This window comes from Ictidomys tridecemlineatus, chromosome 7 (genome assembly GCF_052094955.1).
Source record: "Ictidomys tridecemlineatus isolate mIctTri1 chromosome 7, mIctTri1.hap1, whole genome shotgun sequence".
In the NCBI taxonomy this organism is placed as follows: Eukaryota; Metazoa; Chordata; class Mammalia; order Rodentia; family Sciuridae; genus Ictidomys; species Ictidomys tridecemlineatus.
In genome coordinates, this window is record NC_135483.1 from 116135129 (window position 1) to 116151686 (window position 16558).

At 33.8% G+C, this 16558-nt stretch overlaps 1 protein-coding gene across 9 annotated transcripts in view; it reads right to left on the bottom strand.

The window, feature by feature from the left end:
• The window catches only part of Qtman (queuosine-tRNA mannosyltransferase), a 379404-nt gene that overhangs the window by 289766 nt on the left and 73080 nt on the right, over window positions 1–16558 (bottom strand). Inside the window, exon 2 of one of the 9 annotated variants that reach the window (XM_078017337.1) lies at window positions 9380–9440. The exons of 7 other annotated variants lie outside the window; for them this stretch is intronic. The gene's annotated coding sequence lies outside the window, so the exon portion shown is untranslated. Of the gene's footprint in view, window positions 1–6286; window positions 6311–9379; window positions 9441–16558 lie in introns of those variants that run through there. One more of the 9 variants, XM_078017338.1, reaches the window with a different exon arrangement.

Here is a 16558-nt window from a genome sequence, read left to right on the forward strand (position 1 = left end):
AAAAATAAAGCATTTATAAAGTATGAGTGCTTACTGGGTGGCATAAAACAAAATTAAAGATAAATGGGGAAATGCAAAGCATAAAGCTAACTACATCAGAAAGCACTGCCAAGAGATACTAAAACAATTCACTTAGTAAATATTTATTAAGTGCCTACTATAAGTTGGATACTATTCTGATCAGAAAAGTGAAAGCAAGAGAAGGTTCAAATTTTACACACAATATTCTTAAGAGCATGGTGTAAGTAAAATTATTACTTCCAAAAGTATGACCAAAATATCATTTTAAGGGCCAAAGACAACTACCAATACCCAACTTCAAATCTAGGAAACTATCTTGCCTAAATTATGATTATGTAGGAACTCTTCTCCCAGACTGCTTCTGAATGTTAAAAAGACGTCCTTTATTCTCAGTAAGTATAAACTGATCAGTTGGAAAATTTGAGTTCCAGGCACTTGAATACATTTCCTGCCTTGAGATAAGTTCTATCCATGCACAGGTTGTTTTAGTAATTAAGGTACCAACAGCCCTGCCATCATGAATGAAAAGGGAAGGATTTATTCAAATAGTGTTACATAGAGGATGCTATATGGGAAATAGTAGATAGTCATTCATTTGTCTTCTGAGGCCAAAATAACAGAAACAGAATAGAAACACAACAAAGAATTTCAGATAGACACTGGAAGAGTTGTAAGACACTGATTACACTACCAAGTTACATTTTGAGAAAATTTATCTGCAGATTTTGAATGAAAAGGTGATCTGCTTCCTTCTAAGACAATGCAGGGCAAGACAATCAGATGTACAGATGATTTCTTAAGGTTTCTTTTGGATATGAAATTCTACCTTACATAACCATTTGCATGTGTATTGAAAAATATAAATCTATCATTCCAAGAATTAAAAGAAATAATATACCCAAAATGCCATCTAATATAAAATCTGTTTTAGTATTCCCTTAGCCATGAGGCTTACAATGATCTTATAATTCCTTCTTGTAAATAAACGTCAATAACATAAATTATCAAATGACCTGCTTGCCTTATGAATGAACATTGCCTATTTCTTCAAAAACTAAAACTTTTAAGAAATACTTCAAAACAGTTCAAAGACTGAGATTTATATAAGTACTACAAAATATCTTTGTTTAAACAATAGTCTATGCATAGAATGAAAAAGAAACCATATTTTTTACTTAGTCATGGAATAACTTGCTCCCACATACACTGGTATTAAACCATCTTGAGGATTTCCTTCGACCCTTATAACAGAATATCTTCTACTAAAAAAACAACTTTTACATAATTACACTGATAATCATGTAGCAAAACATTTAAAAAAAAACTACAAGATTTAGTCCATAATGCTTTTGTAAATTGAAAATATTACAGTGCCATTTGAATGTATAAATCATTTACAGCAATAATACAAACAGACATATTTGTTATTACTTCTTTCATTCACTCATTCATTCAAAAGATGATGAGGGTCAACCAATGTGCTAAGTAATAAAACATCAAGAGGACCCAATTAAAGTTCTTTGTCCTCAGACAAACACACTCGCTGGGTATTCAATAAGAGCCAAGCAAGTTATTATAAAAAACAAGTACGCAGAGAGTTCAAAGGTCCAAGCAGCTATCAATATAAATGAAATGAGCAAGTACAGTAGATACAACAGACAGATTTAGGACAGCTCATTGCAAGTAGGTCCAATTCCCCTTCTCCTTGCCTCCCTCCAGAATAAAGGCTGGAAAGTGAATACACCATTTATCTCATTATGGAAAGCGTTATATGATATACACTTTTGTGCAAGATATAGCAGTCAGCTCTGTGAGCAGTTATCCCTTTAAAAAAAAAAAGGAGAAAGATGATTTCTTTTTTTTTCTTTTTTTTCTTTTTTTTCTTTTCTTTCTTTTCTTCTCTATAAGAAGAAATTTGAGCTTTCCCTTTGTTTTTCTTCCTGCTTCAAAGTAAATACAATTTCTAGAAGTGTAAAAGTCACCAGCCAAATAACAGTAAAAGTTCAGTGCTAAGAATCACAGAAAAGAAAAATGTTACTTGGATTCCTGATGACATCAGTTACCAATCAACTAACTTCCTTCCACCTTCTTACCACATGAGACAAATAAAACCCTTACTCATTTAGGTTACTAATGGTAAGATTCTCCACTATTTGGAACCAGGGGCATTTTTCCCATTTAAAGGAATCAACAACAAAGGGGAGATATTAGCATTAGATGATCCAAAGCTTACTCTTTCTTGATTTAGGTATGATCTAATCTTTCCTAGCTAGAAAAAATAATTTGAATTTTTATTTCTACAATTTATCTATTATCTTAAATAATCTGGATTACTTTAATAAATATGGTCAAATCTCTCCTTGGGAATCCAGTTGTTGCACAGTCATTGTAAGATTTTTCTTTATATTCCTAACTGAAATCTTCAAGTCCCCAAACCTATAAAACATTTTGATAATATGGAATGTATCTATCATATATGTAATAATATACATATATTAATCAATAGCTGAAGGTAAAGAAGTAAGGGGGAAGAAAAGAGAATGGAGACAGGGTAGGAAAGAGGGACCTAACACTTCAAAGTGTAGAGTATATTTTACAGTTCCATAAGCATTTTATAACATTGCTGAGGAATAAATAAAAGATCACATAAGAGTATGTTTTAAATAGGAAAGGTCTCACACATACACTTGAAATCAGTGATTCGGTTTTTGAAAATTTTCCAAACTTGAAAAATATATATCCCAACAAATATTTTCTGTACAATTCACAACTGGCACTATTAAATTATTCTAATAGTCTATCTATGTCTTATCTCTAGTAATTTCTCTAAGTAATAATCCTTTATGTATACTTCTCTTGGACAAATTTTAAATATATACTGCTCTTAGGGTAATTTCTATTGCACAGTGCTGAAAAGATTCATTAATTTCAATCACCATCAACTCCATACACCACATATAGTTTTTCTGCCTTTTCTGTTCAAATATATTTCACTGTGGCCATTCAAAGGAAAATTACACATTCCAATAACATTTGAGTTCCTCTCAGTTACCCTTTCAGTGGTTCAGAGTAATGATAGAGTAAAGAATCACATTCTTCACAGGCTTTTTCCCCCATTTGGTAGAATTTCAACTTCAAATCTCCTGTGCCAAAAAGCAGTGGGTAACGTCTAATGTTCTTTTCTAACAGTGGCTTACTTTGGAGGCAAGGAGAAAAAGAGAGTTAGGAGAAATCACTCATTCCGATTTACCAAGAATCAGTATAGGTTATAGGTAACTTTTTATCCTATTTTCCTAAAATAGAAATATAGAATCATAATAAGTTGTGAGGGAGGGGAAGAAACGTAAAAAAATCTAGAAATGCATCAACTGTGTCTGTGTATAGGTAAGAGCTAAAAGGGTAAAATTACTGAAAGTTATCTAGCACTAAATTCTCAGTGAGATCAAAAAAAATAACCTAATGTGTATTAACACCCACAGTTTATATCTTACTTAGCATTGCTCATAGGTAAAGATTTCCTCTACAAGATAGATAAAAGTTACATTTCTTTTCTTTCTGAATCTGCATGAATGGAAAATATAAAGATAATAAGTACAGTTAGATAACATAACTGCTTTCATTTTAAAATCAGTATTCAAAGACAATCTATGACAATCCATATGATCTCAAAAGAATATTCAGAGAATGACAAGTTCCCTTGTTTATAACATCTTCTCAACTTCAATTTTATCTGCAGTTATCTCTTAAAACAAATAGATCTGGGGTCCTTACATAATATAAAGTCCTTTTTCTCAGGCCCACTTTTATCTGGTTATCTTTTTAGGTGCACTAAAGATTGAGTTTACAATAAACTGAACAGACAGCGTACAAAAGGCTTTTAGAACTATACCATATGGTCCAGGGAAGGGAACAATCTGGACGATCCCCATTTCAATCTGCAAGCTTGTCCACCTCTATAACACATTATACCACTGTAATAAAATATTAAGATGGAAACGTAAAAGTGAAAATAGTCTATCTTTAGCATTACTAGGCAACCACACTTCTGAAAATTTACTGATAAACTTAATAAACATTTACTTTAATTTATATTCTGAGATTTTGGGATGCAAGACCAGGCATACAAACCCAGGCCACTATTCAATAGAAACAATATTTCAGCAGGGATATGTGTGGGTATTCAACGTATGCTTCAGAAATTTAGAATGGGAAAAAAAAAAACACTTTTACAGGGGCATATTGGCAAGGGCTGATGTAACAGATGACACATTCTTGGAAATCAAATAAAAGCAATAGGGAAATACCCATTGTTGCCTGGTGAAGGCCTAATCACATGGACACAGCTGGAACCAATGTAGATCATTCATTAATAAAATTGTATTGTAGTAGCCACTTTTTGATGCATTTCAATTGCTGCGATAGCCAAATCCCTGAATTTCTTTGTTCAATGTTAGCAAGATTGTTTTAGTAGGAAATGTGAGAAGATTTAGGATGGGGGGAGGACCTATTCTCATACTAAAAACGAGACTAGCTCAAAAAGCTAAATGTCACTTTACCTTGCAATCTACTTACACTATCAGCAGCTTAAAATATGCAGTGTAAACCTGAAAAGGGGGAACTCATATGGTACATAGATAAAAAGTGAGCAGTGTGAGATGCCATGGAAAACATATGAAATACTTGTGAAAGTATTTAAGTATTTACAGAATGATCATATAATACCGTGGAGTGGGAGAAATCAAAATGTATCAAAAATTAGGAAGGAAAATCACACAACTGAATTAATAAGTACCCTTTTATGAAATACTATCTACTGAATTTTGACACTAACCTGTACACTATCTGTCTATGGGAAGATTATTCAAATTTTGACCACATAAATCATTATTTGTTACCATGTTACTTTTTGATATTAAATCAGATATTCAAATCATCTACCTAGAAGTTATATTTGAAAGCTACATTAAAATTCAAAAGAAATAAAATACTTGAAGTAATTATAAACTTAGTACTTAATATAATAAAATCTAGTTGAAATAATATAGTATTTATCCAATTTTTCTGTTATCTAAAACATTCTTCCATGTTTCCACAAATGTAATGATGAAATTACTATACATAATTCTCAAAAATCATATATTATTACACTATAAAGATAATAGTTTTTACTGCATGTTTTGAATTAAACAACAGCATAGAATTTGTTGCCTACAAAAAAAATGAAAACTCAACAGCATTTACCAAAAAATTGCTTAAACATTATAATTTATAATTCTCAATTATATTTTCTCCCATGCTTCTGTATGTAGGTAGAATAAACGCATAAGACAATTCATGTTGCATTTTCTAAGTTATATATCCCCACTATGAAAATATAAAGGGTTTAATTGCAAATAAAAATTGTACACTGCAAAAAACATATTTAAACTCAATAAATAATATTAAATATGCAACAAGAATTATTCAATATATGTGGGCATACAGAATGAAAGAGGATTTTGTCTGTGCCATATTTAATCATCAGTTCTAATATTATCAAACATTGGCACAGAGGATTCAAGAGAGACAGTCATGAATATACCTGGATCAAAAGAAAAAAGCCTTTCACTGGCATTCCTTCTCGGTATTGTCATAATTCAGAAACTTAAATGTCAACCTAAAGAGTTAATCAATGTAACTTAACAGATCTCTCACCCAGATTCTTTTCCATGGCTCTGCATAAAACAAGGTGCTTAAGTATATGTTTTAAAAGACAACATTAAGGAGAAAGGGGATTCGTAGCATTTATTACATGTGCATTACACACAAAAAGCAACTTGAGTATTTGTTTGTTTTGCTAAAGTAATGATCCAATATGTTGCTGAACCTGTCTTGAATAAAGGAAAATAACAGGTGAGTTTATTTAATGCATACTTCAGATATACCTGTTTTACAAATCCTTTTAATGACTGTAAAACATTTTCTAAATTAAAAATAAACATCTGGGGGAAAAACTGTTACATTACACAATTTTTTTGTTAACACATCCATAGTAGATATATTTCCTAGTATGTATGGCATACAAAATGTTTCACATTAATAACTAACAAGAACCCTGTTTATACTTCTTTTCAGGCACATTTGTCACACTGTTACAAAAATGCATGAACTTTTCCTCCCAAAGTAATTTTCTTATTACCAATAATCATTGACAATTTAAAAATAAAAATCAGTTACACTAATACTAATCTTCTTTAAAAATTGCTGTCTATTTAATTATTCTTACCTTGATTATAAAACACTGATTTTTAAAATAGATGCCCTGAAAGTAAAGAATTTGTTTTTTGTTAATACAACACAAAACACATTTACATTTTGAAGAACATTCTACGAAATTTCACAGAATGCTTGCTCATTGTGAAAATCTAGTCTCCTGCACAAATCATCTCCATTTAAAACTCAAGACACCACATTTTCACACTCTTAACAGTAGGTCACCAACTATAATTCAGTAAGAGACAAGAAGCGTAAAAGCACTTCTGTTTTACTTTGGAGTTTGATTTCAAAAATAAAATTTAAAGGCACATCTTTTATTTTCCTGGAAATTCACTTGCTTATCTAACAATACTTATCAGACATTCTAAAAATGAGTACTCAATTTGTAAAAGATATGAGCTGACCCTGAGTTTGAGACAAAAATAGAAAACAATGGCAGACTTTTGGGTCTCAACAAGAGATATGCTGGCGTAAAAATCCATATAATATGAGTAAACATTACTGAAAAGTTTCAAATTCAAATAATAAGCTGTGATGAAGACAAGATTCCAACCAATCAAAAATGCAATGTCAACATGACCAAAGTTAACAATATTCAGGGAGGCTTTTTGCAAAGTATGGCAAAAATGCAACTGTAAAGGAAGTCTCTACGAAAGCTGGAAAAGGCAAATTTAGCACAAGCTTCTATGGGAAACAATGCCATTTACTAAATGTGGGAGTTGTGAGGAGAATGGCATTTCTACTTCAAAAAGAAAAAAACAATGTTTCTCCCCACTTCCTCACAATGGTGCTCTGCATGAAGATAGAGGAAGACAAGAGGGGGGAAAATGGGTATAAGAAAGAAATAGGCTGTTTGCCTTCCTTCAGTGATGCTGTAAGGGTAGACCCTCTGCCTCACAAAAACCACTGCCAGAACCAAGCTACACAAAACATTTTGGCTGCAAGCCTATAGCGGTGCCAGGCTGTTTGTTATTTTTGTGCTAGACTCCCTCAATTGAGACAGTGTGGGATTGTCACTTTGATGCAAATAGAGAACAAAGAATAATATAGTATGGGTTGGGGGAATTTTTTTCTTTTTAGCCTCTTTAAAGTTAGGTTAGCTTTTTGTTTTCTTTGACAGGTTTTGAAAAGACTCAAGAAACAGGAGTTATGGTAAAGAATGTATCAATTGCCTAACACAATTAATGTTGAGTATAAAATGTTGACAGTTTGAGCCATGTGAGAGATTAACATTATTTAAAAAATCAGATTTACAAAGCGTCCAAGTCATAAAGCTACCTGCTTAAGAGGCCTGAGACCAAGAAATACATGATTCACAATCACATAATCTTATTTAAAATCTGATAGTATGAAGGTAGCCCATGAAATTCAGCAAAAAAATAAAAAATAAAAAGAAGAAGAACTAACATAATTATTATAATTTTTAGGTCACAAGACATAGGGAAGTAAATCAGCTGCTATTCTGACCCTGATTTCTCCAGATTTAATAATCTGAGGAAAAAATTATAACATTAGAATCTGAATGTCTTATGCCTTCACAAGGAAAGACATGGTAAATGACTGAAAAAAAAGAATGTGTAAAGGATTAAACCACAAATCATCTAGAAAGTTGCCATTGATACAAACAGAAAAACCGTCTCTTCTAGCCTATTCAATTCTGTACTAGAAGCAAAGCTAAAACAAACGAGAAAGCCAAGTGTGTGCTATTTCAACCTTCAACAAAATATACTATCTGAATCTGGTGACTAAAAACACCAATAAACTATCATCTCTGAGAGTGTGACCTTTTTTCTCTCTAATGCACAAGATAAGTAGAAGTGGAGGTCCATTTTCTACACACCAAATGAAAAGAAAGAATGAACTGTGACAAGACCAGATCCCATGCTGGCATATTTTCACACTAAGCTCAGTATCATACAAAAACAGTATGTTTCTCCCTGCCAATCAGGGGAGGGTGGGGAGGAGTTACACAACTAATACAGTGCTGATAAATAACACTAAAAGTCTACCAGTCTTTTCCTCCTGCAAATCTCCATCAAATCAACTGTTAAAAGAAAACCAATGGCTGTTATAGAAATAGCAAACACTACAGCACTTGCCTCAGATGTCACACATGGAGGCATGGAGCATTCACCACCTGAGCCTATCTAATTTCTCACAAAATGATCCCCTGCCCAGTTTTGTTCAGGGCCACAGAATCTGATAGCAAGTCACGATCAGTGTTGGAAAAGGCAGTAGGGGAGTGAGAACATGGGGAAGAAACCAAGTGAGAGCAGTGGCCAAACTTCAAACAATATTCATGCTTCTCTTATTATTCAGATTCATGCCTATGCTTATGCTCAATACTTAGGGACAACAAAAGCTATGTTAAAGGGTTCAGGTACAATTATTTACTTTGTTTGGCATGTCTAAATCTTCTGTGTAACTAAAGAATGCTTTATGTTGCTCCTCAGTGTTCTCCTTTTACATTTTCTTTGCTTTGCTCTAGGATATACTGCTGATGCTATTACTACATAGGACACTGATAGTTGTAGGCAAGGAGTTCATGTATTGCCAATGGTTCAATGAACTTTAGTTCAACAAGCAATAGGGGGTAAAACCAGAAATCAAAAAAGAATAAAAGGTATAGAAGAAGCCAAGCAATGGGCTTTTTGCTTTTTTTTTTCCTTTTTGTTAATGGTGGAGATGAAATTTGGGGGGTTGGGCGGGGGCAGAATCTGGAAAAAGCAGCCAAGCTAACTTGACTACAAAAAAAAGATTAAAGGCGTTAAATGTGTACAACTTGGCTGACAACCAAGAAACAATATGAGAGCTGTCCACAACCTCTAAAGTATATGCATAAAAAGCGGAGTGAGGAATTTCAATCTACTATAGAAGTGTGAATATATGAAATAATAATGAGATAAAATAAAAATAAAGAAATCTGACTTCAAGCAGCAGGGAAGTGATCTGGTAAAACTTACGAAACACTGCTTCCTTCTCTTTAGAAACTTTGATCATCTTACTGATCCACATTGCAATAAACAGCACATGATAGGAAATGTCACAAACTGCCAAAGGACTAAATTGATGGAGACACAAAAATTATACAAAATTCACTTACCTGATAAACCAGGTATACCAATATCTCTGCAGATGTCATTTCAGGCCTAATGCAAAGGTATCTGCCAGATCACAAAGGACATAATTAAGTTGTTATCTTAAAAATAAATCCAGTCTGAATTCTGAATCTTGATCTGGACAAGAGCTGACTTGGATTATCTGGTCTGTCTCTTGGATATTACAAGATGGGAAAAGAATGTCTAAGAATAGAAATGTGCTCAGTGATTCTATAGTTATTTTTAATTAGTAAGAGCTTCTTCAGTCTTCCCAAGGTTTCCCCAAATCAATTAATAATAATAATAATAATAATTCAGATTAAAGGTCCTTAGCCTTGGTCAATGGATGATTTTCAGAAGTTCATGTACTCCTGTATGAAGAACATAAAGTTTGTGGGTTTAGGTAAATGGATATGTCTCTAGAGAGAAGGTCAATAGTTTATCAAATTTGCAAGAAGGCCCATAATCCAAAAAACTGTCAAAAACCTCTGCAGAGAACTGCTTAAAATCTCAGGGGGGAGTTGGAATGCCTATGGATAATCAGTCCAGGTTTGAGGTTTTCATCCCAAACAGAAGTACACAAACACTTGCTGATCTGGGGAAAATACCTTAGGAACGCTACTTTCTGAAAAGCAATGCATCAGACGTAAAATATTACTTAACTCACACAGCCCTATGTTCCCTAAAGGCCTTGTACAGATTTGAAAATAACTAAGATGTTACCATATACCCCATAGTAGATAACATGTGCTGCATATATTAAAGTCAGAGGTATAGTATAATAATGCTGACAGGGTCAGAACTGGGGGGAAAAAAGGACCATATGAAAAGCTAAAAAAAAAAAAGAGTGAGAGAACCAATCAAAGCAAAAGGAAATGTGGCTCCCAAACAGTTCACATAGCACAAAATTACAGAATTAGCCAAACACATCTCTTAAAATAATAAATTTTTAGCAGAAATAACAAAGTCATAATAACTTGTATAAGAAAGAAACCATGGAGAAATTTCCAGGCACCAACTATGAACAAGATGGGAAAGCATTCATAGCCACAGAGAACATCCTGGAGCAGGTATGTCGTAAATAAATAAATACATGCAAACTGAAAAGATAAAAATGAAGTAGAGGAGGGTAAAATTACTTTTCAAAATGACGTGTTTCAAATAATGATCATGTAGTACATTTTCTCCCAAAATAATATTGAACATCTACCAGGCACTGCTATCAATGCTGAGAATTCAGCAGTGAACAAGCCAAACAAAGCCCTGCCCTGCTGGAGCTTAATTTTGGGGAACAGCAGAAGGATGCCAGAAGACAAACAAGTACAGCAGCAATATCATTCCAATTTGTGACACATGATATGAAAGAAATAAACAAGAAAATGTGATCAAAGCATGAGAGAATGACCTATATATACAATCTATTAAGTCACAGAGATCTTCACTCCAATTCTCAAAGTCAGTCAGGGTCTTAGACAATTGAGACCATGAAAGAACCATGGCGACAGCTACTCAGACATCTGCATTTCAGAAGTAAGAACAGAATAAGAACTATGGAAGCAAAGTATTACAACTTCATTGTCTGCACACTCCAAAATATACACACCTAGAATGAGTGATGATTTTCTGATACATTCTACCCTTAGAGGATAAGCCTGAGGGGCTAGGGTTGTGGCTCAGCGGTAGAGCGCTCACCTAGCAAATGTGAGGCTCTGGGTTCGATCTTCAGCACCACATAAAATAAATAAAATGAAGGTATTGTGTCCAACTACAGCTAAAAAAATAATTTAAAAAAAAACATCCTGAGAATATGTCACTGCACAGCACTTACCAAAAAAAAAAAAAAAAAAGAAAAAAAAGGTCATATGTTTCTTATAATATGTGGAAACTAGAGAATAAAAAAGGAAAAAAAAGGAGTGGGGAGTAGTGATCCCATTAAAATAGAAGGGAGACCAATGGAGTAGGGAAAGGGGAACAGGGGGAGGGAGGAGTAGAGGGAAATGGGAGCCACAAGGGAATTAAATTGACATTTTATGCTACATACACGAACAAGTTTGTCACAATGAATCCAACTATTATGCATAGTTATAATGCACAATAAAAATGCTTTTAATTAAATAAAATAAAATAAACTGGCTGATGACACTACATACTTTGTACCCTTAACACAAAGAACCACATTCTATCTAAATTTTCACCAAATTCCATTCAATTAAAAGAATTTTGGTTTTTGTTCCTACAGATGAATCTGATTAACTTCTGCCAAAGAAAGAGGGTGTAAGGTTGCCCAAAAGGACCCCAATAATCCTCACCTCTAGGGAATACATGCCTTTGTATATATTGTCCCATATCCCACATTAGGGTTGGTGTGAGTGACCAGAAGAACACAGTGGAATCCATGGTGTCTGTCCTAAAATCATGCTGCAGTTTCCTCTTTGCTGTTCTGGATCACTCATTTTGGAAGAAGTCAGCTGCCAGTTGCTATCTTGTGAGGGCACTCAGGAAAGGTACAAATGCCTCTTGACAAATAGCCAAAATCAACTTAAGAGCCATATAAGTAAGCCATTTTCTAAGCAGACCTTCCAGGTTAGTTACTCCTTCAAATGACTGTCTCCCTGACTTACAACTTTACTATCACTTATGAAAGAACAAGAAATTGAACCAGAGTAGTACTCTAGTCCCTTTCCAGCATGCACTAACCTCCTTATTTAAGGAGAAAAAATAAAAACTAAAAACTACATGTTCAACTCATTCTTCCACAGGGAACCCAGGTTCAACCAAAGCCATACAAGATTTACAAAACAGAAGTGAACCAAAATAAAGGTTGTGGACAACTACAAGATCACATCTTGGGTGAAAACATTTTGTATTTTTGAGATTCCTAGCAAACAGTAATGAGTGTCTCCTAAAATAGTATCATGGTGTGTTTGTCTTGGCTTGGGCTATTCCTAGCTATTAACAGTCAAGTTTGGTTCTGTAGCACTTCTAGAAATTAAGAAGCATGCAACATATCTGAGTATGTTTAAACACCTAGCTATCTGCAACTCAAACTAGCTGTTACCTGCAACTGAGAACCCACTCTATCATATATATTCTCCCATTTCATAACATCTAAACTCCTGTCTCATGGCTGTCCCTCTTTTTTTCCACTACTGAACCCCCTACCTGTGTACTGAATCCTATTTATTCATGCCATTTCTAGGAATTTTGTCCATCATTTTCCTTCTTTACCTTCTATCTCCAATCTTGTCCTCTTCACTGGCTCCTTCTCCTCTGCCAATAATATACTTATTACCAACTATCCCTATCAAGCTTCCAAAAACAATAATGAATGTTCATTGTCTTTACTTCAACTTCCATTCAATGCTCAATTAACACATCTTGATTTTCCTGTCTTTACTGAAATAGCTACTAAGGTTAGACAAAACCAACCAGTTGTGCACTTTCATTCTGCAATGTACTATGGCATGGGGCACTTCTACTAACCTGTCTCTTTGAAAATACCTCCTGCTGGTTTCCACTGCACCACTGCCTTACAGTTCTCCTCCAGCTGATGGGTTTTCGCTGTTTTACAACAGTCTCCTTTTCTAGGAATTTTTCAAGGCTTTACTCTTTGAGGTCTTAGGGTTTCATCCTGCTTCCTGACTTCAGAACTTCAATTAAATCTATATATTCATTGATCACACCCAATACAAACCTCTCCCCTGGTTCCTTCAAGACTATAAGCTAATCATTTCTATCTACCTATTTGTACATCTCACTTTATCAGTTGTTGTACAGTATTATAAAACTCTCGCTAAGTAAAAAGACAACTTTAAAAGAAGTTCAGACTCTATAACTGCTATCCAATACCACTAGCCAGGTGTGCTTATTGAGCACTTGAAATACGGCTACACTTAATTGAAAGGTACCATAAATGGAAAATATACAGGGTTTTAAAGACAATGCAAAAAATAAGAATGAGAAATATCTGAATCATTTTATACTGTTAAAATAATAGTTTATACACAGTGTTAAACTACATCGGTAAAATGAATTAAGCACATTTCTTTTTACTTTTTAAAGTGGCTACTAAAACTTTTTTTAGGTATGTGATTTCCATTATCATTCTATGAAATCATACTGCTCTACACATAAAAAAAAAAGAATACAGAGGTTAGGAAACAGTATTCACAAACAATAAGGTTAAGAAAATGAGGGGAAAAAAATACTTTTCTATACTATAGTATAGAAACCTACTATTTAATCCAAACAGTTTATGGACAGATTTGTAGTTACTGTTAAAATAAGAAGGTTATGTCCTGGAATCCAGAGTTAAATAACTGCTTTAACAAAATACAAAAATGCTGAAAATTATAATGTCAAAATACTAAATCATATCCTGCAAAGGTCTAATAAAATCACAAACATATAAAAATACAAGTAGCAAACATTTGATATGTGTTACATGAGGATATTACATAATATAATAGCACACCTCTGAAGTAGATAATATTGTTATCTTCCTACTTAACAATGTAGGAAACTAAAAGCAGAAACTAAAAGGGTTAAGCAACTTGTCCAGGCCATATTCTCAGTAATCAACAGAGCAATACCTCACACCCGGGCAGCCTTGTTCCAAATTTTATCCTCTCAACCACCACTGGATAGAAGTATAATTCAAAAGAACAGCCAGCTTCAAATGGTTCCCAGTATTATTGCACTTATCTTCTCAACTAGGACTAGAAAAAATCAGATTAAACAAAGTTTCCAGGACTGAAGATGTAAGCCAGCAGTAGGGCGTTTGTCTAACATGCACAAGGAACTGGAGTTTAATCCCAGCACCACAAAAAGTAAAATACAGCTTCTTCCAAGTATGAATACAAATATAAAAACTCATAGAAAATTGAAATTCAGAAGCAAAACTATATAAAAGGAGGAGGGTACACGAATGAAATCATCTACAGAACACAAAAGAGCCTTCTGTGAGCCTAAGATGTTCAAAAGATAACTCCTCATAAACAAAAAACACAACTATGGACAGAGAAGTGGAAGGGCCTCAGAACATAATGTGCCCCCTGAGAGAGCAGAGAAATGTGGGACCTTGATCCATATCCACGGAACCTTCAGAAGATCCCCATATACTGCTTCTTCACAAAGTTGTATGGGTGGTAGGACATGGGGGTTAATTCTTGAACTAATTTCAATATTTTAAAAAACTTACAGAAATAATTTGTACCCTACTGATAGGACTATACTACCTTTGATATTTTAAATGAAACTTAGCATTTTAAAAAATATTCCAAAAAACAACATTCACAAGGTCAATATATAATTAAATGCTTGGGCAAAGACAAAAAAAAAACATTGATTGTATATGCATGCATATCTGTAAAAGGATACACCAACTCAAACTAAAAAGCTTCTTCTCAGCAAAAGAAACAATCTATGAGGTGAATAGAGAGCCTGCATCTTGGGAGCAAATCTTTACCTCTCACACATCAGATAGAACTCTAATCACTAGGGTTTATAAAGAATTCAAAAAGCTAAACACCAAAAACACAAATAACCCAATAAATAAATGGGCCAAGGACCTGAACAGACACTTCTCAGAAGATGATGTACAATCAATCAACAAATACATGAAAAAATGTTCATCATCACTAGCAATTAGAGAAATACAAATCAAAACCACTGTAAGATTTCACCTCATTCCAGTCAGAATGGCAGCTATTATGAAGACAAACAGTAAAGGTTGGCGAGGATGTAAGGAAAAAGGTACACTAATATACTGCTGGTGGGACTGCAAATTGGTGCAGCCAATATGGAAAGCAGTATGAAGATGTCTTGGAAAATTGGGAATGGAACCACTATTTGACCCAGCTTCCCTCTCCTCGGTCTATACCCAAAGGACTTAAAAACAACATACTACAGGGACACAGCCACATCAATGTTTACAGCAGCACAATTCACAATAGCTAAACTGTGGATCCAACCTAGATGCCCTTCAGCAGATGAATGGATTTTTTTAAAATGTGGCATATACACACAATGGAATATTACTCAGCAATAAAAGAGAATAAAATCATGGCATTTGCAGGTAAATGGATAGAGGTAGGGAAGATAATGCTAAGTGAAGTTAGCCAATCCCAAAAAAACAAATGCCAAATGTTTTCTTTGATATAAGGAGGCTGATTCATAGAGTGATAGGGAGAGGAGCATGGAAGGAATAGAAGAACTCTAGATAGGGCAGAAGGTTGGAGTGAAATGGAGGGGGCATGGGTTAATTAATGATAGGGGAATGTGATGATCATTATTATCCAAAGTACAGGTATGAAGACACAAGATACAAATTATATGTGAATATACTATGTATACAACCAGAGATATGAAAATTGTTTACTATATATGTAATAAGAATTGTAATGCATTCTGCTGTCATATATAAATGAAAAAATTACATTTAATAAAAGGATACACCAAAACAACTGACAAAACTAACTGTAAGAACATAAAAGAAGTGAGATCTTTAGGGTATAGAATGGAAGACTCATAAACTTTTAGCAGTAAAAACTTTTGTACTTTTTGAATTTAAACCAAGTGAACATGGTGTTTTAAATTTTTTTTAAATAATCTTAAAGTCCAAAAATAAAAATAAATAAAATGCTGTTGAATAGTAAAAATTGTGCAAATATATTATTCTTACATACATAAAGGAGTCTTAGATATTAACAAGATTAAGGACTTTCAGCCTGGATAAAAGAGACTGGCATACCACAAAGATGCACCATTGTTACCTCAGTCCTCTGCACCTAAGACAGAAAGTCCTACCACCAAAGACAGAAACAGAGACATGCATACAGAGGCCATCTCAGATACTGGGTAATGCTGTTCAAATGGTCTATCTCAGCATCAAAGTGCTGAAAGATAACCAAAAAGACATATATAAGCATTTAAACAGTCAATTAGTTCAATAAACTATCAACATAAAACTATATTTCAAAAAATCATGTTATTTAGGAAAAATAAATCTCTTTAGAAGGCAAAGAGGTAAGAAGAGCTATGTTGCAAAACTGGTGTTTGACCTCTTAAAACAAAACTTCCCTAAAGCTACAGTCTTAACAATTAAGTTATTTGCTTAATGCTTGCAAACTTAAAATACTTAAAGTTGCCAACCCAAGATAGCAACCTGAGTCCTTTTCCTTGGA